This window comes from Phoxinus phoxinus, assembly GCF_949152265.1.
Source record: "Phoxinus phoxinus genome assembly, chromosome: 25".
NCBI classification, from domain to species: Eukaryota; Metazoa; Chordata; class Actinopteri; order Cypriniformes; family Leuciscidae; genus Phoxinus; species Phoxinus phoxinus.
This window is the reverse complement of record NC_136900.1, coordinates 22,674,666-22,702,046: the sequence shown is the minus strand read 5'-3', so window position 1 is coordinate 22,702,046 and position 27,381 is coordinate 22,674,666. Positions and strand designations below refer to the sequence as shown.

General features: G+C 40.5%; 1 long non-coding RNA gene across 1 annotated transcript; it reads right to left on the bottom strand.

The window, feature by feature from the left end:
* Positions 1–257: 257 nt before the first annotated feature.
* On the bottom strand, positions 258–27,381 carry LOC306993927. Its single transcript, XR_013796573.1, has 3 exons — positions 27,253–27,381; positions 2,552–2,620; positions 258–563 (listed from the first exon to the last, which is right to left on the bottom strand). It is a non-coding gene; the product is annotated as an uncharacterized lncRNA (long non-coding RNA).

Here is a 27,381-nt window from a genome sequence, read left to right as displayed (position 1 = left end):
AATAGATAATAGAAGGATCTTTGTAATATCTAAGATTTGAATACTGAAATTATTTTTAAATGTGTCTTTTGGTTGTGGGTCAGCAGTTTGCACCAATTGAAAAAAAAAATATATATATTGATAGCCTATATATATATTTATTTTCTCAGGGTCCTCCATCAAGCAAACATCATCTCTATCAATATCATCAACAACAGAAAAATGTATTTCACAATAAGATCAAAACAAACTTCACATCTCTAGAATATTTATCTATGATTTTATTCCAAAATGTATCGTTAAGTGTATTCCCGTGCTAAAGTAGCTTTACAGACAGTAGTTAAAAATAGGTCTCTTTTATATATATATATTCGTATGTGTGGTTATCTTTAGCTGTGCGATTCCTCATATTTTCCTTCCACGAGGTGCTGGTAGTCTATGAGGAGACGTGTCCTGGAAGCTTGTTGAAGAGAAGTGTACAGTATTCACAGTAACTCATGGTGGCCTGGATATCAGGTTCCTATTCATGGCAATCCAACCCCAATTCCTTCATCCATCTCGCTGTGTGACAAATCACGAGCTGCCTATACTACCGCTGAACAGCACAAACACTTCACAAAACTGAAGGATTTACAGCAATGTTTGTGGCAAACAAGTTGAGAGTTGCGTGTTAAATAACACATTTCATGACTGCAAAATTAAGTCAATGACCAGTATGAAAACGTTTGTAATTTGTAAAGTTAAAGTAGGGGAGTGACTTGGACTGACTGACCCTAGAAGCCCTGGCAAAGCAATTTACACACATATCTGACCTTTTGACATTTACCTTGGTGACACTTTATATAACAGTTCCTCAGCTGCAGTGTCTGGGCACGTGTGTCGACTGTCTGAATGTGAGTGTACTTCTATTTTTACTGTAAGTTTTTACAGTAAAATATGACCTGTTCTTGCTATGATCTGGTTTAGACAATATATTTTGAAATTAAACATCTTTACTGATGCTGGTCCATCTGACCATAGCAGACTTCACTCAAAAAAACGCTTAATAATTACAATTATTTTACAAATTTTGTCAGTCAGTTTATATGTGTCCAAAATATGTCGGTTAATTTAGCCTGAACAGTAAAAACAAAAAAACAAAAAAAAACAATAGTAGTACAATGATTTGGACCCCGTATGTACAGTATGTATTTATTAATTCATAAATTGTATATTTATTTATAAATTTATGTTTCGAATCATTCAATCAATCATTTATTTATGTATTCATTCATCATTTCAGTCATTTGTTTTCATTCATTACTTCAATCTTTCAAACATTTATTTATTTTTTCAATTATTGATTTACTTATTTATTCATTCATTCCATCATTTGTTTGTTTATTTATTTGAATGTTTTTTATTTCATGTTTTTAATCATTTATTCAATCATTTATTTATTTATTCAACTTATTTACTTATTAATTCAATCGTTTATTTATGTTTTCATTCATTCATTTATTCATTTATTCAATCATTCAAACAATATTTTTTTTCAAATATTTATTTACTAGTTGTTCATTCCATCACGTTTGTTTATTTATTAGATTTTTTTTTATCATTTATTTTGTTTTGAATCATTGAATCATTTGAATATTGATTGGTTGGTTAATCGATTGATTGATTTAAGATTTTAACACATTTACTGTAGGCTTCTCTTCTAGTCTAGTGTCGCTAGTTTTTGCTTTTGGGGCCAGTCGATTTTTCAATACTATAAAGCACAAACTACTTTTAATTGGCTCTAAAAACTATGAGACAAGATATTATGACACATTATATGACAAAGTCTGTTTTATAAGTGCATGTTTTCGAAGTGAATTAAATGAATATTAGATTACACCTCCTGCATTATCCCATTGGTCTCCATGATCATTGGCCATGGCAGGGTCTGAGGGAACAATGGCTGTGTTATGGGACGTGGGCTAGTGCTCACGCCGCCCCTCCGCTGGCCTCCCAGCCGCTGGCGTTACATGGGCAGGCGTCAGGACTGCGGGTAAAGGCTTGAGCCCTGCAGCTGTCAGCTGGCACACTCCGACCTCACAGAGAAATGACAGCTTTTGTCAATGCCAGACGCCTGCTGGGGATGAAAGCGCCTTTAATCACAAACTAAGATGGAAGAAGGATATCGCGGTGAAGCTGTTATTTCACCCAATCCAGATTGCAACAAAAAGTTTTGTTAGCTCTTTCTGGAGATCTATTCTGAGTGTTTTCTTGTGTTTTGTTAAAGGTACACTATGTAACTTTTGGCCCTCTAGCGGTTAAAACTGCAGGCATTTTGCGGAAGAACATTGTTTTGGTTGTGCTTCGGCTCTGCGTGACTGCGGATGAATATGATTATTCTACTGCTCATAAAACATTCACTGCAAGGCTTAAGAGATATAACTACGTTCATTTAATAGACATTAATAGACATGGTACTTCCTTGAAAATAAATAATAATGAAAATAATGAAACGACCCTTCACAATAGATAATACTTTACAATGAACTCTATTAGAAAGCTACAATTTATCTGTTGAATAAAATATACTCACCTGTTGAGAAATAAAAACGCCATCTCCACGTCGCTTTAACAACATTTCAAATCCCTCCATTCTCGGCATCTGTAAAAAAGGTAAGCCAATGTTGATTCTGGTTTTATTACACCCTCTGTTGCGTTCTCTTTGCCAACAGACTCTTCACTGTTCAGCTTTTCTTTCTTTTTTAAACAGGTGATTTCCCCGGAGGTTCGAGACGTGGTAAGATGGACTGAAGTGGTTTCTTGGTGGCTGCTAGGTGGTTACTTACTGGCACAAGGCAAAGTCCATTTTCTCAGAAAAGCAATAGCTTAATAATATTAATAATAATAATAATTTGTTACATTTATATAGCGCTTCTTCACATATGGAAGGGGGGGGATCTCCTCAACCACCACCAATGTGCAGCATCCACTTGCAACGCCCACCACACACCAGCTTACTGGTGGAGAGGAGACAGTGATTAAACCAATCAGTATATGGGATGATTAGGAGGTCATGATGGACAGAGGCCACTGGGCATATTTTGGCCGGGATGCCGGGGTTACACCCCTACTCTTTTGAAGAACATCCTGGGATTTTTAATGACCACAGAGAGTCAAGACCTTGGTTTAACGTCTCATCCGAAGGACGGTGCTCTTTGACAGTATAGTGTCCCCGTCACTACACTGGGGTGTTAGGACCCACACAGACCACAGGGTGAGCGCCCCCTGCTGGCCTCACTAACACTTAAATCCAATCACTTCTAATTTAATGTCACAAAGTTTTCTTGGAATACCATAGATGTGACTTTTGACTTTTTTTTGCCTGCACATACTGTAAGAGAACTTAAAATAATGTTGAATTTCAACACAGAAGATAACTTGAAAAATGAGGGCCCTATTTTAACGATCTAAGCGCATGGTCTAAAGAACTCAGCGCAAGTGCGTGTCCGAATCCACTTTTGGTAGTTTAACGGCGGGAAAACGGGAAAATTGGTATGTGCACCCGGCGTATGGTCTAAAAGGGTTGTCCCTATTCTCTTAATGACTAATGGGTGTGTTTTAGGCGTAACGTACAATAAACCAATCAGAGTCTCATCTCCCATTCCCTTTAAAAGCCAGTTGCGCTCGCGCCATGGCGGATTCGCTATTTACATGGTGGAATTTGCATGCGGAAAAACTGAACGCTTCACCAGAGAGGAAACGGATTACTCGTGCGTAAGGTTAAATCGCAAACAGACCATCTACGGGACAAGCCGGATTCCACCATATCCCATGGGCACACAAATGGGCGCAAATGCATTTGCTATTTAAACAACGTGGCGCAGGACGTGAAAATGATAACGGCATCGGGCTGAAACTAGCAAAAAAACACTTGCGCCGCGTCTGGCGCTGCATTGCACCGGGTGTGTGATAGGGCCCTGAGAATCTAAACTGTCATCCAATCTAGATTTTCTTAATCGCTCCAGATGGAAAAATCCCTCCTGACACTTCTAGCCCACATCACAGGGCCGCCTGCGACTCTCTGCATCGTGTTAATATTCTTAACCTGAGTTCATGTTACAGGGTGGGGGTTTGGGGTGTATCTGTGCTTCTTCCAAGAGCTGGATGCTGAGACAGGGCAATTACTGAAGCTAAAAATATGGCAGCATTTGTTTTAGTTAATGGCAAAGTTACACCCAAGGCCAAACTCCTATGGCAAAAAGCAGATAGAGTTTCCCTGCTGACCATGCTGGATGCCTGGCATACTGGAGTGAGAAGATGGGGCGAGGGGGAGGGGGAGACCAGTCAGAAGTGGGGAGTCCCGTTATCTGCATTATGATAAAGTGACACATTTTGGGTGGATTTACACAACAGCAATGTACTAAAAACAGAATTTTTTTATTTTATTATTATTTTTATTTTTTTTGCATACAGACAACACAGACAACATTGTCAACGATTGGCGTTCCCACGGATCTGCGAAAACAACACAACACGCTGTATTATTCATGGCAGGCCAGTAGTCACTTTAAGAAACACTTATGCCCGTATTGACAGAACACATAATATGCATGCGCATGTCATCACTATTTTCACAAATTCACGTTTTTGTAGTTTACATGGAGACGTTTTCAAAAATTTGCACTTTGAAACCAGTTTTAAAAAGTTTGCGTTTTCAGGCCACCAAAACGCTGTTGTCGTGTAAATGAATGGCCAAAATGCATACTTTTTTTTTTTTTTCATTTTTAGTTAAAAACGGTATCGTATAAATGGCTACTAAGAGTTAAAATTGTTTCCAGTGGGATTCAGTTTGATCATCCAATAGAAAACATTATTAGTTTAACATGTACAGTAAAAATCTCATTGAGCCCACCAAGAACAAATTTCACAACAAAATCCAAAGAAAAACATTTATTATTGCATTTAATTATAAAATTGTATTTATTATTTTGCAATTTATAATGCAATAATAGTTGTATTATAATAACATACAGTACAAATATAAAACGGTACATAATCCAGTATATAAACAGTACAATATTCAGTATACACTACTGTTCAAATGTTTGGGGTCGGTACAATTTTTGAAAGAATTCCTTATGCTCACCAAGGCTGACTTTATTTGTTTTAAATTTAGCAAAAATAAGGTTAAACAATAATATTGTGAAGTATTATTACCATTTGAAATAACTATGTTCTAAATAATATTACTGTAAGGATAATTATAAGAAAAATTGGAATTAAAAACACAAAACAAAAAAAGGACACATTACATTAAAATGCGATGTAAAATGCAAAATTTGAAATGGAAGATTCACTCAATAAATGTGCTAAACAAACTAATAGTAAGTGTAATGCTGAAGTTTGAGTAGAAAAAAAGTAGATATTTTGACTATAGTGTCAAAAAAAGAAAATTTTGGTGTTAGTCACTATGAAATCAAAATTGACAATATTTTTTTTTTTATTGTGCAATTTGTATTGTTTCTTGTAAATGATTTATTCATGCAGGCCTACATCAATGCATGTCCTCTTTTAATTTCTTCTCTTCTCTGATGACGTGTTTACTGGGGCTTACGAGGGCGGGGCAACCTGTCACTCACATGAGATCCACCAATAGCAAACCACAAACATCCAATCAATTCCCAATAGACAAAATCAAGTCCCTCCCTACTTTTTTTTTTTCTCTCGAGAAGCCGTTTCACTCAGATATACATCACAACAGGGGGAAAAAGACTATCTCAAACTTATGTTTCATACCGATTTTAAGGTAACTGCTGGTCCAGGGTTGTGATCTAAGGTATTAATAAAGTGTGTCCATACATTGATTTACTCACAGACACAGACGCACACACACACACGTTAGCGTATTTGAGAAGTGTGCCACCACTACAGACCCATTATCCCAAACACATGGTGCTCGGTGCCTTATTTACTGATCCCACCATGCATTGCATCAGCACACGCCACTATCCTGTTTCTCAAAAGTTGAAATATTCATCGCAACATCTGTTTAATTAAAGCCCTGGACATAATCTCCCATGCCAAAGTTTGCAGATTTAGAGCTCCGCCACAAGTTATGCATTTACATCCCCCTCCTCTTTCTCTCTCTCTCGTTTTTACTTGAATAGGAGTTCTTATCTAACAGTTGTTTTATTATTTATCCTCCTGGCATTAGGCTAACAGTTGCTGTTGGGCCCTCTGCTCCCCCCGGGCCCGTGTCGACACCTGCAGCTGTCATTTCTGCGGTCCCCACGGCGACCGCGGCCCTCGCGCTGGCACGCTCCACCCCACACCCCTCCACCGATGGGCCCCTATCTGAAGAGCCCCGACCCGCTGCTACAGAAGGTCAAACATTCACCCATACTTACACGAGCTGCCTGACACAATGAATGACATTCACACTTAACTTGAAGAAAGCCACTTTTCTAATGCGTAAAAATTCATTCACTTGAATTTTTAAAAAATATACCATATTTACAATTAGCACACGGATACACACACATGCTATATATATATATATATATATATATACTAAATATATTCTTCTTTATTAAGAAAATAATACTTTTATTCAGCAAGGGCACATTAGATTGATCAAAACTGAGATTAAATACAGTTATAATGTTACAAAAGATTTCTATTTCAAGTAAATGCTGTTCTTTTGAACTCTCTATTCATCAAAGAATCCTGAAAAAAATATTTCCACAAAAAATATGAACTGTTTTCAGCATTGATATAAAAAAACATAATAAAAAATATATAATATGTTTTGCACCATATATAGCAGTGCAAAAATAGGTATTTTAGATCTTTCTTTTTTACTTGTATTCATTATATTTAACTCACTATGCACTTATATACAATTTTGATGCACTATACACTCTGTGCTTACGCACTTATGTACTCATTCGTTTATAGTGTATGAATTTTATACAATTATTTTGTCATTCATTGTCAGTCTGATAGCCCCGCCCCCTCTGCTACATAATTAAAGCTGCGACATTAGTGCATTAAATGTATTACACTTAATTGTTAGTCATGAAGTGTCTAACATTCCACATTTTGTTTTTTCGCTTAATTAAGTGCATTATCCAGCCATTTAAAGTGCACTTTTTCTATTTGAAATGTTCAGTGTGAACATATACATTATAGTGCATTAGTATCTGAAGTACGTGTGACTTTCCCTGAATTTTAAATAAACTGAATTAATATAATAATTTTAAAATGTATTCATACACTTTCCATGGAATGATTTGGTTAATTGTACAGTATATGACTTTACATTTACATGCAGTGTGTGTAACTTGGACACCTATAATTATTTTGTATGACATACTGTAACTAAAGCTATATTTTCGTTCAAAGCCATTTTGGCTTCCACAAAGCACTATGAATGACTTGAGCACTTTCTGAAGAACATTTGTGGATTAAAGGCTAACTCTCTCTTGGACTGGAGTCTCGTACATCCGCAGGTATAGGGCTCTTGTTTCTGCAGCTGCCACTGGGCCTGAATTCCCTGGTGGAAATCCTTTGCTAGGAAATGTTTGGTTTTTCTGTCTCCATCTGATCTCTGATGACCTGTCAGCCGAGGTCAAAGGCAATGTATTTGACCAGAACAGATCACAAAGGATGTGATAAATCTCTAATATATCTAATAATAAAACAATCATGTAATAAATAATTTAAATAAAACAGTTATTAAACACCCTAGAATCAGAGGTGTGGTAAAACTAATGTTGAAAAACGCTTGTAATGTTGCAGATGTTAAAAATTCCTTTCTAAAATCACTGTTGCATAATGCTGATTAAATGGGAAGCTTTATAATAAAGATAAAATTACTTTTTGTTTGTCAATACAGCACATATATAGGCCTACACTATAAATGATTGATATGTAGCCTAGCTACATTTTGTACAAGAAACCAGATTAGCATATTTAGCATGGTTAGCTATGGCAAAGTTAGCTATGATCCAAACCAGAAAGTATCTCCTGAAACCACAATTTTGGACATCAAAAAAACTTTGAGCAAGCTGCATGTGTGGGCACTAATAAAGCTTTTTTACGTGTCAGTCAGGCACTGTCACTTACCATAAACATAAAACATCCAGTAAAATCTACCATTAGCCCCGACCTGGCCCTACAAAGAGACAACAATGCCTTCTCACAGATGTTTTTTGACTCATTTAAGATTAACACACACATTCTACACTATTCTACCTACTCAATGTGGAGTATACACAAGTTTCATTTCTCTTCTTGCAATGCTAACGCTAATGCTAACAGACCTTCTCAAACCAGGGAATTAATTTCATGCAGTCACTAGAAAGTCTTTCCAATCCTAAAAAACAATCATGATAATCATTGAAATGTGATAAAAGGTCTATATTTTACCCAGCCAACAGGTAATGTTCTCAGAACTTTGTCTTATGCTATGGCAAGATTCTCTCAAAGTTATGAGCAAACATTCTTCCGGTAACGTTAATAGAACATGCATTCAGAGTTATCTGGTTTAATGTTCTAAAAATGTAAGCAAAATTGTATTAACCATTTGATTTTTATATGATACATCATTCATGAAACTTTTTTTTTTCTGAAACATTTTAGCTGGAATTTCGTCTAACATTTTTGTTACTAACATGTTACTAATTGGTTTAGAACACTCAGAGAACATAAAAAAAAAATAAAAAAATCTCATAATGTTTGAAAAATTATAACATGGAATGTTCCCTTAACGTTAATTTATATATATATAAAAAAAGAAGAAAAAAAGCTGATGTTTTGAATGTTCAGAAATACTGTTTTCATAAGTCAAACGGGAACGTTAGCAAAACGTTCAGTTGCACTTTATTACGCTAATTCACTTCTGTTAACTATAAGTAACTTTGCAACTACATGTCAACAATCTCTCATTCATTTGTAACTACATGCAAACTAACTCTTAGAGTTGTATAGGCCTACTGTTAGTTTACGATTAACATTAGGGTTAGTAGAATGTTCAAAGTGGACTATCAAAAAAAAAGTGTAACCAAATGGTCTTATAGAACATATGTTTGTTAGCTGAATGTTCACTTATCAAAATAATTGACCAAACATTGTAAACAAAGACCTAGTGGCCTTGAATTCATAACTGTAAAGTACGTCTTACTCATCAGGCCACATGGCATTTCATGGTCATACTTGAGCTAAGAACACAGACCACAAAACACATGGAGATAATCTCCTGCTCTCTGACAAATTGACCTTTGCATTTTTACAATAGGTAGAAACCGAATTCTTCCATTCTTACAAAGATCCAGAAACGTAACCTCAATGACCGTAAAGCAATGACATGGTGTTCTGGGATTTTTGTTCACTGAGTTGTACAGTATGTACTGGATGATGAAAACAGGTTCAGTAGAAACTACTTTCAATCACATTGTCACATCCGGTAAGGTTTTGTTTTGTTATGAAATTTGTTCATGTCATGAAATTCCCTGTTTCCCACTTGTGATCTTGTCATTTGGTGACATGTGTCTTTTTGTTCATTTGTCATCTACTCACATGGTGATGGTGTCACACACTCATCATGGTGTTGTTATCTAGTTATCAGTTCTTTGTCATGTCACGGCCGCCACGCCAGAGTCTCATCACACCGCGGCCGCCTCGTCACAACGTATGCCGCCTCATCACATCATGCCCACCACGCCAGAGCCTCCTCACATCATGCCCACCACGCCAGAGCCTCATCACGTCTTGCCTACCACGCCAGAGCCTCCTCACGTCATGCCCACCACTCCAAAGCCTCATCACGTCTTGCCCGCCACGCCAGAGCCTCATCATGTCATGCCCACCACGCCAGAGCCTCATCACGTCTTGCCCGCCACGCCAGAGCCTCATCATGTCATGCCCACCACGCCAGAGCCTCATCACGTCATGCCCACCACGCCAGAGCCTCATCACGTCATGCCCACCACGCCAGAGCCTCATCACGTCATGTAACACCCGCCACGCCAGAGCCTCATCACGTCTTGCCTACCATGCCAGAGCCTCATCACGTCATGCCCACCACGCCAGAGCCTCATCACGTCATGCCCACCACGCCAGAGCCTCATCACGTCATGCCCACCACGCCAGAGCCTCATCACGTCATGTAACACCCGCCACGCCAGAGCCTCATCACGTCTTGCCTACCACGCCAGAGCCTCATCACGTCTTGCCTACCACGCCAGAGCCTCATCACGTCATGCCCACCACGCCAGAGCCTCATCACGTCATGCCCACCACGCCAGAGCCTCATCACGTCATGCCCACCACGCCAGAGCCTCGTTACGACACTGCCACCACGCCAGACCCTCATCATGTCATGCCCGCCATGCCAGAGCCTCGCTACGGTACTGCCACCTCGTCACGTAACGCCCGCTACGCCAGAGCCTCGTCATGTAACGCCCGCCACGCCAGAGCCTCATCACGTCATGCCCGCCACTCCAGAGCCTCGTTACAACACTGCCACCACGCCAGACCCTCATCACGTCATGCCCGCCATGCCAGAGCCTCGACACTGCCACCTCGTCACGTCACGCCCGCTACGCCAGAGCCTCGTCATGTAACGCCCGCCACGCCAGAGCCTCGTCATGTAACACCCGCCACGCCAGAGCCTCCTCATGTAACGCCCGCCACGCCAGAGCCTCCTCATGTAACGCCCGCCACGCCAGAGCCTCCTCATGTAACGCCCGCCACACCAGAGCCTCCTCATGTAACGCCCGCCACGCCAGAGCCTCCTCATGTAACGCCCGCCACGCCAGAGCCTCCTCATGTAACGCCCGCCACGCCAGAGCCTCCTCATGTAACACCCGCCACGCCAGAGCCTCCTCATGTAACGCCCGCCACGCCAGAGCCTCCTCATGTAACACCCGCCACGGCAGAGCCTCCTCATGTAACGCCCGCCACGCCAGAGCCTCCTCATGTAACGCCCGCCACGGCAGAGCCTCCTCATGTAACGCCCGCCACGCCAGAGCCTCCTCATGTAACGCCCGCCACGCCAGAGCCTCCTCATGTAACGCCCGCCACGCCAGAGCCTCCTCATGTAACGCCCGCCACGCCAGAGCCTCCTCATGTAACGCCCGCCACGCCAGAGCCTCCTCATGTAACGCCCGCCACGCCAGAGCCTCCTCATGTAACACCCGCCACGGCAGAGCCTCCTCATGTAACGCCCGCCACGCCAGAGCCTCCTCATGTAACACCCGCCACGCCAGAGCCTCCTCATGTAACGCCCGCCACGCCAGAGCCTCCTCATGTAACGCCCGCCACGGCAGAGCCTCCTCATGTAACGCCCGCCACGCCAGAGCCTCCTCATGTAACACCCGCCACGCCAGAGCCTCCTCATGTAACGCCCGCCACGCCAGAGCCTCCTCATGTAACGCCCGCCACGCCAGAGCCTCCTCATGTAACACCCGCCACGCCAGAGCCTCCTCATGTAACACCCGCCACGGCAGAGCCTCCTCATGTAACGCCCGCTACGCCAGAGCCTCGTCATGTAACGCCCGCTAAGCCAGAGCCTCCTCATGTAACGCCCGCCACGCCAGAGCCTCCTCATGTAACGCCCGCCACGCCAGAGCCTCCTCATGTAACGCCCGCCACGCCAGAGCCTCCTCATGTAACGCCCGCTAAGCCAGAGCCTCCTCATGTAACGCCCGCCACGCCAGAGCCTCCTCATGTAACGCCCGCCACGCCAGAGCCTCCTCATGTAACGCCCGCCACGCCAGAGCCTCCTCATGTAACACCCGCCACGGCAGAGCCTCCTCATGTAACGCCCGCTACGCCAGAGCCTCGTCATGTAACGCCCGCTAAGCCAGAGCCTCCTCATGTAACGCCCGCCACGCCAGAGCCTCCTCATGTAACGCCCGCCACGCCAGAGCCTCCTCATGTAACGCCCGCCACGCCAGAGCCTCCTCATGTAACGCCCGCTACGCCAGAGCCTCCTCATGTAACACCCGCCACGCCAGAGCCTCCTCATGTAACGCCCGCTACGCCAGAGCCTCCTCATGTAACACCCGCCACGCCAGAGCCTCGTCATGTAACGCCCGCCACGCCAGAGCCTCATCACGTCATGCCCGCCACGCCAGAGCCTCCTCATGTAACACCCGCCACGCCAGAGCCTCCTCATGTAACACCCGCCACGCCAGAGCCTCCTCATGTAACACCCGCCACGCCAGAGCCTCGTCATGTAACGCCCGCCACGCCAGAGCCTCATCACGTCATGCCCGCCACGCTAGAGCCTCGTCATGACAGAATCTTGTCACGTCACGGCCGCTACACCAGATACTCCAGATACTCACGGCTGCCTCGTCACAGGTCCGGTGGTATCAGCGCTTCCAAGTCCACTGGTCTCAACTCTTGTCATTCCTGATTATGAACTCACTTTACCCCTTCCCATGTCACAGCCACAGAGGCCATACAAGAACTCACTGAGTCTATGAATTTGCTGTCCCCCATGCCAGGCCACGGCGGCTGTCTATGCGCACGTCACAGCCAGGAAGGCCGCCAAGGTCTTTGCTCCGCCAAAGTAGCCGGAGCAATTTTTCATTATTTATGGATATGAGACACACACGGGTGAGTAATATATGTACACAATTTCCAGTGAAAACTATCTTGCTAGGTCTAAAATATAAACACTATTATTAGGCTTACCATAGTGAATCCGGGTAAGACAAAAAAAGGACTAATGATGTATTGAATACATGATATGATATAATACATGATGTATGGACTAATGATGTATAGCCAGCTAGCATATAGCCATATGGTCTATTTTATGGTGCTTAAAAGCAGCAGGAACATTATTCAAAACATATTATCTTTTATAAGAAATCCAAATAGGAACAATATAAAGATGAGTAAATGATGACAAAATGGGAACTATTTCATTTTTGGGTGAACTATTTCTTGAACATGTTAACTTTGGCAGCTAAACTAGAAACACTGGTGTCTCATAGACTCAATTTGAAGCCGAGCATCGGAGGCAAGGTGGAATCATAGCGAAAGTTGGCATTCACCTGCTGCAGCTGTTAGTAAAGAACCAGGCAGCATTCATCACACTAACTCATGGCTCAACATCAGTTGAGAGAGAATAACTAGTAAACGACCTCACGAGAGCCACGGCACGCAGATTTCAAGTGCAACATGTGCACACAAAAGTCTTTCAGTGCTGCAGAAATCCCTCCGCTCTACTGCGAGGGCTCGAGTTACCCACACAATTTTCAAGGGGGTTTAATGTCTTCCTGTGGAAATCAATATATTCTCTATGTTAAAATGATTCAAGTCCATAATAGAAGTAGAGAGAATGTTGAGCCCCATGCCATGCTTGATGCCACTGCTGAAAGGCCGTACTTCAAAGTTTTCATCCAAACACGAAACATGGAAGTTAACACTGTTCTGACATGGGCCGGAGGGATGAACCCCATCTGTATGGATCTTCCTCATTTAAAGACTTAACCTCAAAATGAAAGTTATATAGTCATTTGCTCACACTCATTTTGCTCCATACTTAAACAATTTTATTTTGAAGAATCTTTATGGAGCTGCACAACATCATAAAAAAACAGTTTTTAGTTACTGTGCCTGTCAAGCAGGGCCAGTGGAAGCGCTGGGCAAACTGGGCACTTTCCCAGGGCAATATGATGAGCACAATCATTGAATAATCGATGGATGGCTTTGCTAGGAGCAGGGAATTAGATTTTCATACTCTGAGCAGTGGTAACGGGTAATCTTCATGAGACGTCCACAATGGAAAATTTTGGAAAGCTGTCCAAAACTAACACACTTTTTTACCGAAAGGGAAACCTAACCTTAATCAAGCTAGTTCAGCAGTGACTAAAGAGCAGAGAGGAGGAGAACTATCTGCAATCGACAATGTCACAAGATCGTTTCAATGGATTGGTCGAATTTTTCAATTGAGCATCAAATCTGTCGCAAATTGGATTACTCCAAGGTAATTGAAGAGTTTGCAGCAGCCAAAGCAAGATAGGTCCTCTTTTAAATGGTGAGTCAACTGTTAATTCATTACACCTGTCTTAAGTCAGCGGTAGGGGTCAATATGTGATAAATCGGCATTTTTTCTCTCGAAATTTTGAACGTTGGTGCATTGAACGTTGGCGCATATATTCCTATTTTGCCCAGAGCGCTGGATTGTCTTTCCACGGCCCTGCTGTCAAGCATCAAAAATAATCAAATAAAATGGAAAAAAAAATATATATCTTGTGCAATTTGATAGATTTATGTGAGGAATGTTTTTTTTATTTTTTATTAAATATAATATAACAACTATATGAGGGTAAGAAATTATATGAAATTATTTGAAAGAACATTAAAAGTATGTTGCTCTCAGTGAGACGTCATTCTTACTTTGTATATTCTAAATGTATTATTTGGGACTCTAAATAAACCCAGTGTATAAATGTCTGTAAATTGACCAACAAAAACGATACTTACATGTTTTGTTCATCATGATAATCTTCACAAATGAATGCTACTTTTATGAATTTTAATGCCAAAAAGCAGTCACCAGAAGTCAAAAGCTAAACGCAGGTTACAAACAACGGTCACATGACTGCAACATCACCATCACTAAGCTTCCGACAGCTCTTTCAGTCTTTATTTAAAATCTAGCTTTTTCCAAGAAAAATAAAAGCTTAAAAAAATCCCAATGGTGTATGACTGATGTACTTTATATTGCAGAGAGAGTAAAATGTGAAAATACCTGTAGTTTGTGTTCACAGACCTTATTTCAGGCATGTAACCAAAAACCAACAACAATTTAAGAAAAAGCAATTGACAAAACATGCTAACTCGTTTCTGGGTTTGAGAAATAATGCAACTCACTTCCTGTCATTTCAGTTTAACTTCCTGTGGGATGCAGCCAGTCCATATTCTATCTCATGATTTGAAAAGGGACCCAGCGCTATTTTGCAACATTTCATATGACATTTGAAAATAAAACTCCTGCAGATAAAAAGATAATAATGTGAGAAAAGACAACATTGCAATTTCCTGTAACAGAACCACTCATTATACACAAACAACATTCTTTGTTATATGAATGTGCTTTCAAACAACAGACCAATTAGCCTGTCGAAAACTCGGTTCTTTCCTTAATTGTCAGTCCGTGACTCATGGTCGACTTCTAAGTCCACGTCAAAAGAAAGTACCGGGGGTGCGTGAGGACTTTTGGTTGTGTAGGGTTAATATGACCCAAGGGGGAGCTTGAACCCCCTGCATCCACTCCACACACACTGTACCACCTAATCCTCCCAAAGCAAACGGATTAAGTATAATTTGCACCACAGCTGTCCGTCCTGGAAGAATCAAGAAATTGTGCTGCACATGTTCAGCTGCAAGAACAAATGTCACGGAGCAAACGAAAAAACAAGATGCCTCCATGAAAAAAGCAAGACGAAGAGAAAATCCCCCGCAGAGTGTACAGCCGAGTGTGCGTCCGTCCGTCTGAACACGTGTAAGTGCGGGTCATGGTCTTAAATTTGGGGGGGTGTTCCTGGCGGATGCGAGCACGCATCGTCCGGCTTGATGCATTAACTGTGAAGGATTATTGAGGAGTGCAAGGGGTCGGAGGGTTGTGGCGTCTGCTGAGTGGGTTCGCGATTTCGCACATAGAAGTTGTGTCGATCTCCCATGAGACGTATGATTAAACAGCTTTCATAATTATGGCCTTAGTCAAGGACAGCTCACTGCTGTGCCAGAGGTCGAGGCCATCTAATGCATGGCTGCTGGCACACACATGGCTGAAATGCATCATGGGAAATCTGACACCGATTTATGGCCTATGTGCAAGAAAACGATTCAAATTATTTTCTTATGTGAAGCATACAATTTATATATGAATAATTTCATAGATAAATGGGTCGCTCCTATTTTTGTTCTAGCTATTTATTTATTTATTAATAGCTAGGACAAACTTGTGCTGTATCAATGCATAAAGACGAAGTTTCTGAGTTTCAAACTAAGTTTAATAGTATCCATAATTCACAATTCCTGGAGAGGCAACACAAGTCAAACATAGACGACACCAGACAACTCAAAAGTGAAAACACTAGAACGTACATACACAGGGTACAGTAATGAAGTGAACACAGCTGAACCAAATGACGAAATCAAATAAATAACCATGACAACAAACTCAGGTGGAAAACAGAAAACAAAGTCTGAACATAACTGTGACATTACGCCCCCTCCCGAAAAGGCGGAGGAGGATGAGAATCCGGGAGAGGGTCCAAATAAACAAAAGTCCAGGGAGGTGCAGGTGGAGGTGACAACCAGAGGATGGCCTTACACAGGAAAGTAACGCAGTCGACGCAGGCCACAGCGCAGACTGCGTACCCCAGCGGTTTCGCAGGAGGGAGTGGCCAGGGTGTGAAGAGTCCTGACGCCACCATGGGGACGACCGGAGGCGACGACAAAGATGGAGATGGAGCCCACCGTACAGACCAGAGAGCCAATGGAGTGGAGAGACACCGAAGACCTAGGCGGTCGTCGTGGGCTAGTTCAGAGCCAGAGCTATTGCCGGTTCGGAGTTGGTTCGACTGACGAGCTAAGAACCGGTTTGCCTTTCCACAGGCCAGAGAGCAACCACAGAGCCAGGTCTTACGTCACTGTATACATCTCATTTTGCCCATTAATGCTGGCGTGGCAGCGCCAAACCCAAAAAACAAGGCTTGTTTGAGATGCATCGGCTTCTCGAAGACCGATCATCGCATGACATCAAAGCACTGCCAGAGCGATCCAAAAGCAGAAGGAGTCGTATGATCTCAAAACACGCCCGCAGCGTGATCTGATCATTCCTCGCCGCTCCGATGCATCTCGATCAAGCCTTCCATCAACAATGGCGGCCGTTGCGTTTCTATTAATGCTCATGGCTTTGCGAACCTACACCAAACATGGCGAATCCAACACGTTCGCGCAGTTCACCGTAATTTGCATAGACGGAGATTACAATTAGCTACTATTTAAAAATGGCGGTCACAAGTTTCTGTTCATCTTGTTGGTCACTGTAACTACGCCCCCAGCCCCTGACACAAGCGGTTCTTACTTCTAGACCAGCAATGTTTTTGGTGTTGCTAATGAACCATTTTTCCTGGTTCAGAGCTTTTGGTGTTATACGCCGATCTGTGCTTTGGGTTTCGAAAGACAAAGAACTGATTTGAAACTAGGCTCTGGCTCTGAACCAGCACTCAAACTGCCTTGGTGGAAAAGGGGTATCAGAGGCCGGAGGCAGAGCAATGGGCTCCTCACTCCCAGGAGGAGATGGCTCCCAGCAGGCCGATGGTGTAGCCGTGCCACTGAGAGGAGGCTGAGGTGGAACAGAGGGACTGATGGGAGGTAGCAATGACTGGGTGACAGGAGTTGTTGAGGGCTGAAGAGTAGACTGTAGAACAACACAGAGACTGACAAAACAAATTAAATCCAGGGGAGGGGGGACTCACAGATACTGTCCATTAAATCCAGCCAGTAGTCACTTTCAGTGGCAGAAAGGTAGGCAGGGCTCACTTCCATTCCCTTGTACTCAACGTGGACTTCCACAGCACTGGATGAGTCAGCCGGCTAAAACACCAGGTCAGACGGGGTCCCCTCAGGACCTTCTTAGTGAAGAAGTTGCACTGGGCTTTAACATCGCGGCTGAGGTGCTCTCTCCGTCTGTGGGGCACATGCTGTAGCTCCTCGCAGCGTGGTGTTATCTGGCTGGGCACTGGGTCAGGAGTGGGGCTGTCGTGGTCATCTACTGGGCCGACGGTGAAAGCAGATCCACTGGAGCTCAGTGCCCACTACACATTCCCTTGAGGTCCAAACCAGGACAGCTGCGCTTTGGTGGCAGAGTTCAGGTCAGCGAGCAAGAAGGTGCATTGGTTGTCACATGGATACGATGTTAAGTGAGCGAGATTGAGGAACTCGTCCAAATGTCCCTCGAGGGAGCGATCCTCCTGCTCAATGCACAATAAGTGGAAGGCAGAAAGGTCCATTGTGACAGAAATCCCCCCCCCACAAATGCTCACATGAACAAAACAAATTGCACCTCTATCTCATACACAGGGTAATGAGGTGAACACAACACAGAACAGTTGGGTGAACGGTTATTAAACACAGCTATTGACCAATCAGAATCAAGGATTGGAACTAACCGTTTTATAAATAATATATATTTATTGATAAACACTTTTTTAAATGTAAACGTGTTTTTTACACTTATTTGAAAATGTTTCTTCTTGTTTTCTTTTTTGAGAACTCTCATGCATAAGTTAATAAGTAAGTGCTGAGTCTTGGTTTTGTTTTGTTTATTGTTTATTTCTTTTTTTGCGTTTGTTATGTTTTGTTTTGTATTCTTTTATTTTTTTTGTTTTTGTATTTGCAACACATTTGTTTTGAAAATCTTAACTTTATTTTGCAATTTACCTTTCACACTGTAAAAAATGTGGCTGCGATTAGTTTTAACAACTTAAAATTTGTTGAAGTAACTTAAATATCCAACTTAACTAAACTAAACTAAACTAAAGTTAACTAAACTTAATATTTTAAGTCAAGCATGAACACATACTTTTTAATGTTGAAACAATGTTGGATTTTAATAATAATAATAATACATTTATTTTGTATAGCGCCTTTAAAAGTTGTTTTCTCAAAGCGCTTTACAAGCAAACATAACAACAGAGAAACTACACACTTTAAATACAAAAATAAACACTAAAATGAAAATTAAGTTGTGATAAATAATCGCAGATTTTTTTTTTTTTACAGTGCACTCAAACTGTTATCCTGTTCAAATAATTTAGAATACAAAAAAAAAAAAAAAAAAAATTAGAGGGAAAAAATACAAAGTACAGTACTGTAGGATAATTTTCCACAGTGGTCCCAAACATTTGGACCCCACTGTATGTTTCCTTTGTTCTTGCTCTTTCCCCGTCGGACTCGGGCAGCTGCAGCAGGAGTGTGGTCATTGCCCAGATCTACTGCTGGGTTCATTCCCTCTTTAGTGCGGCTCTAATACTGAATTTATCTGCCTGGCGCGAGCACAGAGCACTAGAAAGCAACAGGCTTGCACACCGTGAACATCTAGACCCTCTGACGTTTTATGGCTGGCAGAAAGCATGGAGACGTAGGTATGGCGCTCGGCCTTGGGCCAAATCCTACAGCGCTGTCAGGCAGCATTACTTTATCACTGACTATGAGAGAGTTACTGATCATTTGGGCATAAATTCAGCATTTGAAAATGCTCAAACAGACTGTAGACTCCATATTGCAACTGACTAGATGTACTAGACACACATCAGACAGGAAGATTATGTTGCCTGCTTATGGCATTTCCCCATGAATGCCAGGAATGGCTTTGGTCTCAGTGGGCATTATCAGCTTCTGAGAGAGACATGCCAGTCGACAACAGGACGCAACATCATGCCAGGCGTGTGTCTGGAGAGAAGATGACCTTTGACCTTTCATGCATTCATATGCTTGATATAACAGAGGCCTTTTAAAATATAAAACGGTTGGGTGGCTGTAAGGTGAGTGAATAATTAAACTAATTATTTCGAAGGATTTAAAAAAAAAAAAAAAAGAAATCTCATTAGCAATTGTAGCAAATTATATAAGTTTGGCTGTAGCATCCAGACATGTTCATATGTTTGTGTTGACACTGACATATATATATAGATCATTCACATGTTGACAGCATCTTAATCTATTAAATATGTTCAATGTCATCACCTGGATGTGTTAATCAAAATTAAAGTCATTATTTATTTTCTCTGGATCTATCTATTCAAAGAAACCTGAACAAAATGTATCATGTTTTTCACAAAAATATGAAGCAACACAACTGTTTTCAACATATTATAATTAAATAACAATTATAATAATAAATGTGACTTCAGAAAATCAGCATACAATGGTTTCTGAAGAATCAACTTAGCTTTCACAGGAATAAATTACATTTATAAATACATAAAAAGAATACTATTCTTTTAAATTTGAATCATATTTCATATTTTTTTACTGTATTTTTATCAAATAAATGGTGAGCAAATGAGACTTCTTTCAAAAACATTTTAAAAACATTTCTGACCCCAAACTTTTAACAGTTGTGTATATGAACTTTAAGTAGGCCCACAATATAAAGAGTTAGATATCTAAATTATTATTAATAAAATAAGTGATTTAATTGATCCAATCCCAATGTGAGGAATTATTCATAACAAAACGCCCCCCTGTGGAAAGATCTTTAACTACGACTCTGTAGGTTTAAAGTTACAAGGGCATTTAATTCATTATTGGATAATGTTTAAGTGTGTTTGAGCCATATACAAGTTTGTTTTCATGAGCTCTTACATATTACCATGATGATCTGTGAATTTACGAAGTGATCACCTTCTGATATACTGACACACACGAGAAATAAGCAGTACGTGACATACAGAGGGGGGCTGAGAGGAAGCGCGAGACGACGGGGTGGGGGGTGGGGGGGGGGGTGTACGTACTTAGCTCTGATTGGCTTGTGTTCCATTGACGCTGAGGACAAGAATAGAGTCATAAAGCCGTCCATCAAACAAGCAGCCAAAATGTAAATGTCTTGTAGTCGTGTTAGTTTCCTGGTAAATGACGTAGATCACACACAGAGAGACGCAATGTGACGTGTCCTAATACTGACATGAAGAAAATAGAATGAATCAATATTTAAAAATAAATAGTGTGTGTGTGTGTGTGTGTGTGTGTGTGTGTGTTGTTCAAAATCAAGATTAAAGAAGTTAATACTTGTATTCAGCAAGGATGCATTATAAATGTATTAATTGTGACAGTGAAGACAGCTCTATTGTTACAAACGATTTCTATTTCAAAATAAATATAGTTCTTTTGAACTTTCTATTTATTAATGTCACATTGTAGTTCAGCACACATGAAGCAGAATGAATTCAAAGTCTGTTTAATAAACCAGGAAAACACGCAGGAGAAATAAACAAGACAACAACCGTTCAACATAATGATGACAAACACATAACTGGGAAAACCAAAGTCTTCTATACACAGTGAATGATAATTAACAAAACAAAAAACAGGTGCGTAACTCAATTGGAAACCATGGAAACAAACATGGAATGAGAAATCGGGTTACGGGAACAGGGAGAACAAAACTAAACAGAACATGAGCTTTACAATTTTGGGGCACGTTTACATGACAACAATGCACTGAAAACGGAAAAGTTTATCCTTTTTTTTTTTTCGTACAGAAGAGAACGTCGTCAAAACGATCCCTGTCCACACGGATGTGTGAAAATGACTAAAAACGCTGTATTTTTTGTAAAGAAATACTACACTAAATATATAACACGCATGCGCATAACATCACAAATTCACGTTTTTGTTTTGTTTACAAGGAGACGATTTGGATTACATGGAACTTGCATTTAAATTTGAAACCCGATTTTTAAAAGCTTGCATTTTCAGGCCCTCAAAACGCTGTTGTCGGCCAAACTACATAAAAAGTTTTCCGTTTTTAGTTCAAAACGGTGTTGTGTAAACGGCCCCAAAGCACAGCACAACTGTTTTCAACATTGATAATAAGAATAAATGCTTCATGAGCAGCAAATCAAAATGATTTCTTGTGGATCATATGACACTGCGACTGGAGTAATGATGCTGGATTCTGATGTTGAATTCAGCTGTCATCACAGGAAAAATTATATATATATATATATTATACAAAATATAAAAAAAAAACACTTTTAAATTCTAATAATATTACCTTTTTACTGTATTTTTGATAAAATAAATGCAATGTGCAAATGCAAAATAACGCAATGTTATAAAATGATTGGAACCAATTGGAATAACTTGAAATAATAAAAGTCTTAAAACAAATATATTGGCTATTATGTTCACAGTGAGCCAAATTTGATGTTGATTTGATAGGATTAGGAAAAGGAGGGAAAAAGCCTGTGTGGTGTGAGAAAGCTACTCAAATTTAATAAGTCTAATCCTGTCTAAGTCATAGACACAGAGTGCATGGCTGTTGCTTTTCTTTCAGCTTAAAGAGTCTGAGCTGAATGTCCCTCAAAGACACCTCTACATTTCCTCCCAGCGCTACCACACATGAATGAAAGCAAAACAAAGCAGCGCTCACGTTCATATTCTATTCATAAAGAATAACAAACCAATTAAGATTGATGATCAACTATAAATATCAAGCAATTGCTGGCCCCAGATGCACAGGATTATCTGCTTTAAAGTCATTACGTTCACATCCTTTGCTTAATCTCTCAATTCCCTTCTCTGTGCCTTTGTAATTCCAGCCCAGGATCACTTTTCCATGTTAGACGGCCTGTTTGCCAACAGGATTTATTGATGCTTTTGTTTCGGAGGCTGAAAACAAAGGGCCTCACGATGAGATAAAAAGCAAAGCGTGATTTATTCGATTAAACGCTCCAGACAATGATATCCAGAGACGCTAGCGGAGAGAAGGTGGAACGGGAAACTTCGGAGGAGGTGCGGACCTCTGATGCTACACACACTTTGAAGTGTGTGTGATCTGAACTCCAACTGCTTTGGAAGAGCAGAAAATCCCCACTTTTCAGAACGTGTGAAACTCGAGCGCTAGCGCGGGGATTAGTGTCTTAGCGTGTTTTTAATATAGAGTTTTGATATCGATTAGATTTGCGTTCATTCAATACTGGTGAATCTAACAACTGCATGGAAAAAGTGGGATTGGTGTGATGGGCATCTGGCCCATCTGTCCCGCGGTGCGTGAAAGACCGCGAGCTGTCAAATGCTACACTTGTCCTATTAGTAGAGCTGCGAAATACACACTGAACTATTAAAATGCGAGAAAAATTAGGTGCTAAAGTTAAATGAGTGCTTGACCATCAAAAACATGCTTTCAAAATTTGAATTTGAATCCTTTTGTTGAGCTACTACACTCATTCTCCCACATGCTAACAAGCTAAATAATGGAGTGCGAATTTGATGAAAGTTGACAATGATGAGTTAATGCGACATACTAGAAGATTTGAAGGCTATTGAGAAACTTGTCAAGGTACTTAGCTGATTTTTTTAGCTACACTGTGTTCTTTTTAGGTTGGTTACTTTACCTTAACCAACGTATGCAGGCCTGCATATGCTAAGCAAAGAAAAATAAAGGGATGTTAGGACCCACTAATTAGTTGAGTTAAAATGGAAGTTATACAAGACAAAAACAAATTACCATTTAGACAAAACTACTTCTGGAAATACCTGCATTGGGTTCAAAAATTGTCATTCAGTCATGTAAAAAAATAAATAAATAACTTTGAATCCTGCACAGTATGTCCATGAACGATACCTAGGAGTGCAATATAATATAGCTAATATAACTTTTCCACCTCAAATAGGGCAACAGCATTAAACTTTAGAATTTACCAAAAATATCTAAAATTACAAAAAATTACCAACATTTCCAAAATGACTACATTTCTACAAAGATTTACTAAATATTGCAAATACAACTAATTTAACTTGAGTTAAAACATATAACTGTAACCTTGTTTATTTAAGTATTTTGCTACTGTAAAAGAAAAACTAAAATGTTCTTCTGGTCATATCAGTTTTTTTTTTTTATCCGTTTACACAAACCATCCATATATGAGAGACCAAAACAAGACCAAGACTTTAAGGGGTTAAGACCAAAACAAGACCAAGAGTTTAAGGGGTTAAGACCAAGACAAGACCAAGACTTTGAGGGTTGAGACCAAAACAAGACAAAGAGTTTAAGGGGTTGAGACCAAGACAAGACCAAGACTTTTGAGGGGTTGAGACCAAGACAAGACCAAGACTTTGAGGGTTGAGACCAAAACAAGACAAAGAGTTTAAGGGGTTAAGACCAAGACAAGACCAAGACTGTGAGGGGTTGAGACCAAGACAAGACCAAGACTTTGAGGGGTTGAGACCAAGACAAGACCAAGACTTTTGAGGGGTTGAGACCAAGACAAGACCAAGACTTTGAGGGGTTGAGACCAAGACAAGACCAAGACCCTGAGGGGTTGAGACCAAGACATGACCAAGACTTTGAGGGGTTAAGACCAAGACAAGACCAATATTTTGAGGGGTTGAGAACAAGACAAGACCAATATTTTGAGGGGTTGAGACCAAGACAAGACCAAGACTTTGAGGGGTTGAGACCAAGACAAGGCCAAGAGTTTGAGGGGTTGAGACCAAGACAAGACCAAGACTTTGAGGGGTTAAGACCAAAACAAGACAAAGAACAAGCCAAAGCGAGACCAAGTCAAGACCAAGACAAGTCCAGCACTCCTCTAATTCATCTTGATTTTTCTGGACATTTGTATTAATATTTGACACACTTCCCTGTTAATTTCTGACCTGGCACAATAGTAACAAAAGACATCAAATTAAAAATAAGTAATTGATTTTATTTGAAGCAGTATGCTTTAAATCCAATCACATCAACGGTTAACAAATAAATCCGACAATGCACCGGCAATTCAGTGATATCCCCATTGTTTTCTTGACCGATCTTGAAATAAAATCTTGAGTCCTCTTAATCTGAGACGGAGACAAGACTGAGTACAAATGCAGTCGAGACTGAAACAAGACCAAGACCTTCAAAAAATGGTCTCAAGACCATTCTCGAGACCAAGACCAGTTTAGAGTCCTACAACACCGTGTTCGATTATTTTCTTCCCTTTTCTCAGCTTTGCTTCAAATTGCTAGTCATTTCAATGTTCCCATCCGTCCTATTAAACGTCCATTTGAGATTCTTCTAAACCGTGAGATGGGCTGAAACGGGAGGTCTGTTGATAAACCAGTGCGATCCTGTCCATTAATTAACGTGGTCTCTTGAACCCACTCACTGCTTACAAGCGGTATGCAAACATCTCCACGGCCGGCTCTGATTTCAAAGTCAAGTCCAGAGCACCAGCTGTAGACCATGGGACAATTTCATCAGCTTTTTGAAACAAAAGCTGGGTAGGCCTGTTTGAGCAGCATAGGGCAAAAGAGATGGAGAGAGAAAGAGAGAGAGCGAGCAAAAAGGGGGAAAAACAATAGCGATGTCTGAGACGTTGCAGATGTCGAGTTGAATCCGCTAGTGGCTGTTGACAGTTTTTTGAGGAAAGACAGCTTGAGAGGTTGAGTGTGTAGTGGCTGGAGTATGTGTGGTTGTAGGCACACGTGTGTTTGTTCGGATATACTCACATGCACATGCGTGCACTCAACACTTGCATGCTGCTAATGCAATGATCTGCAGCTCAACATGCAAACGCTGTGACACAATGAAAGATGTTCCCTTGAAACAAAACTTTTCCTAGTTCTTCTCTTCATCTTAACACCTTCATTCCACATCAAGAGCTAATCAGAGGCAACATTCCTGTCCAATCCTTTAATCCCGTTTCCTGATCAAAACAGTGGTGTTGATAGTTTTGCTAAAGCCAAATACAACTGCAATTACCCCAGGCTTTACACCATTGTTACTGAGAGGTGACAATTTCACAAATTTCAGGCCAATTGTAACACAAATAGGTCTGGTCATTATATTTTTGCAAAATTACATTTAAAATAGCTTGCCACATTGTTTTAAACAGGACCTCAACATGCATGTTATATTAAACATTTCCTGTCATTATCAATGTTGAAAACAGTTGTGCTGCTTAACATTTTAGTTGTTTGAGGAACCAGTATTCTTTGATGAATAGAAAGTAAAAAATCTATTTAATGCATCCTTGTATTATTTTATATTAAAAAAAAAAAAAAACACTTCCGGTTCGTAATTTCAAGACGGATGGTCAAGTGGCACACATTGCATTATGGGAAATTTTATTCCGCACATTTGTAAGCTATACTCAGTTGAATACTGCACATTTTGGCAAATGTAGTAGGCCACAGGTATTGGATGCATACAGAATAATAAATAATGTGCAAAATATACACAATAAGAGTTGTATGGTAGTATGCTTTCCCAAACATAGAAATGTGTTCTTAAATGGATTATTTTCGGGGGGTTTACGGTTTTATTGATACTCAAACTCACATCCAAGGGTCAGTGTATTTGGAGACTCCAACAGGCATATATTTTATATTGTTTTCCAAAAAACTCCCATGGTGCACAGCCTTCGCATCTTAAACAGGATGTGTGTTGTGTTTTTAAATGTACAAACCTAAAAGTGCATTAATGATGAATTTTAAGGAAACAAATTTACCTATATGCTAAATTAAATGAACAATTAGCAATAATGCTATTGTATCAACATTTCATGATGTTCTTCCCAATACTCTTTTGCTACACTCTCAGAAGAATGTACTTCCACATTACCAACAAAGCACATGCTGTAGGGCTTAGTATAAGTATGCAAGTTTGGACATAGTGAAATTTCTGTTGAAGTTACATTATTGTCAACAATTACGGCCATTAAAATTTGCAACAACTGTAAATACAGCACCTTAAAGGGATGGTTTACTCAAAAATGAAAATTCATCTTTTGATGTTGTTTCAAGCATGTATGAATTTCTTTCTTCTGTTGAACACAAAAGAAGATATTTTGAAGAATGTCTGTAACCAAACTGTTGGTGTACCCCAATGACTTCCATAGTATATATTTTGTTCATACAATTGAAGTCAACGGCGCCCATCAACCGGTGAACTATCCCTTTAAGTCTTCTTGGTCATCATCAGCAAGGTTAGATAATTTGATAATAATAGTAGATACAACAGTTTCAAAATGAAAAGGGTCGATCAAACAATTTTAATTTGATCATTCGTAAAATCCTCAAATAGATCAGATTGGTCAGATCTCACTTTCGTCAATTTAGAACCAAAATCTGAATCATAGCAACACAAGCTGTCAGAATATTGCCGTAAACACATCTATGACACCGGCCTTCACGCAACAAGAGCAAGTATCAGTTTACAAGCTAGAGGGTCTATATTGGGAACACACACACATATACACAGGCTATTTTTATGTCCCCCACGACTTCACACAACTTTTTTGCGAGAGTATAGTTAATCCTTGAGTGTTTGTCAGGAACAGAATGTTAGTATGGCTGACTCAGAGGCCAAACACAGGATGATGATCAATGATATTATTTAAATGAATTAAAAGTACAAATATACTCCACTACACAAAGTTTAGTAATGGCTGCTTTCCGTAAGCATGCGAAATCTTGTTTTCATTTCATGTAGTAGTCATGCTATCCTCATACTTCAGGCATAGAGTCATAACTAATGAAAGTGTGGATTACCTCACTCGATTTTGCATGGTGAGCGGGCAAGCTCACTCGACGGAGAAATTCTTTCCAGTTTAGTCCTCAGAAGATATTGAGCCCACCATCAAATGTAACATCTATGCCTCAACCTATTCGCTTCACAGT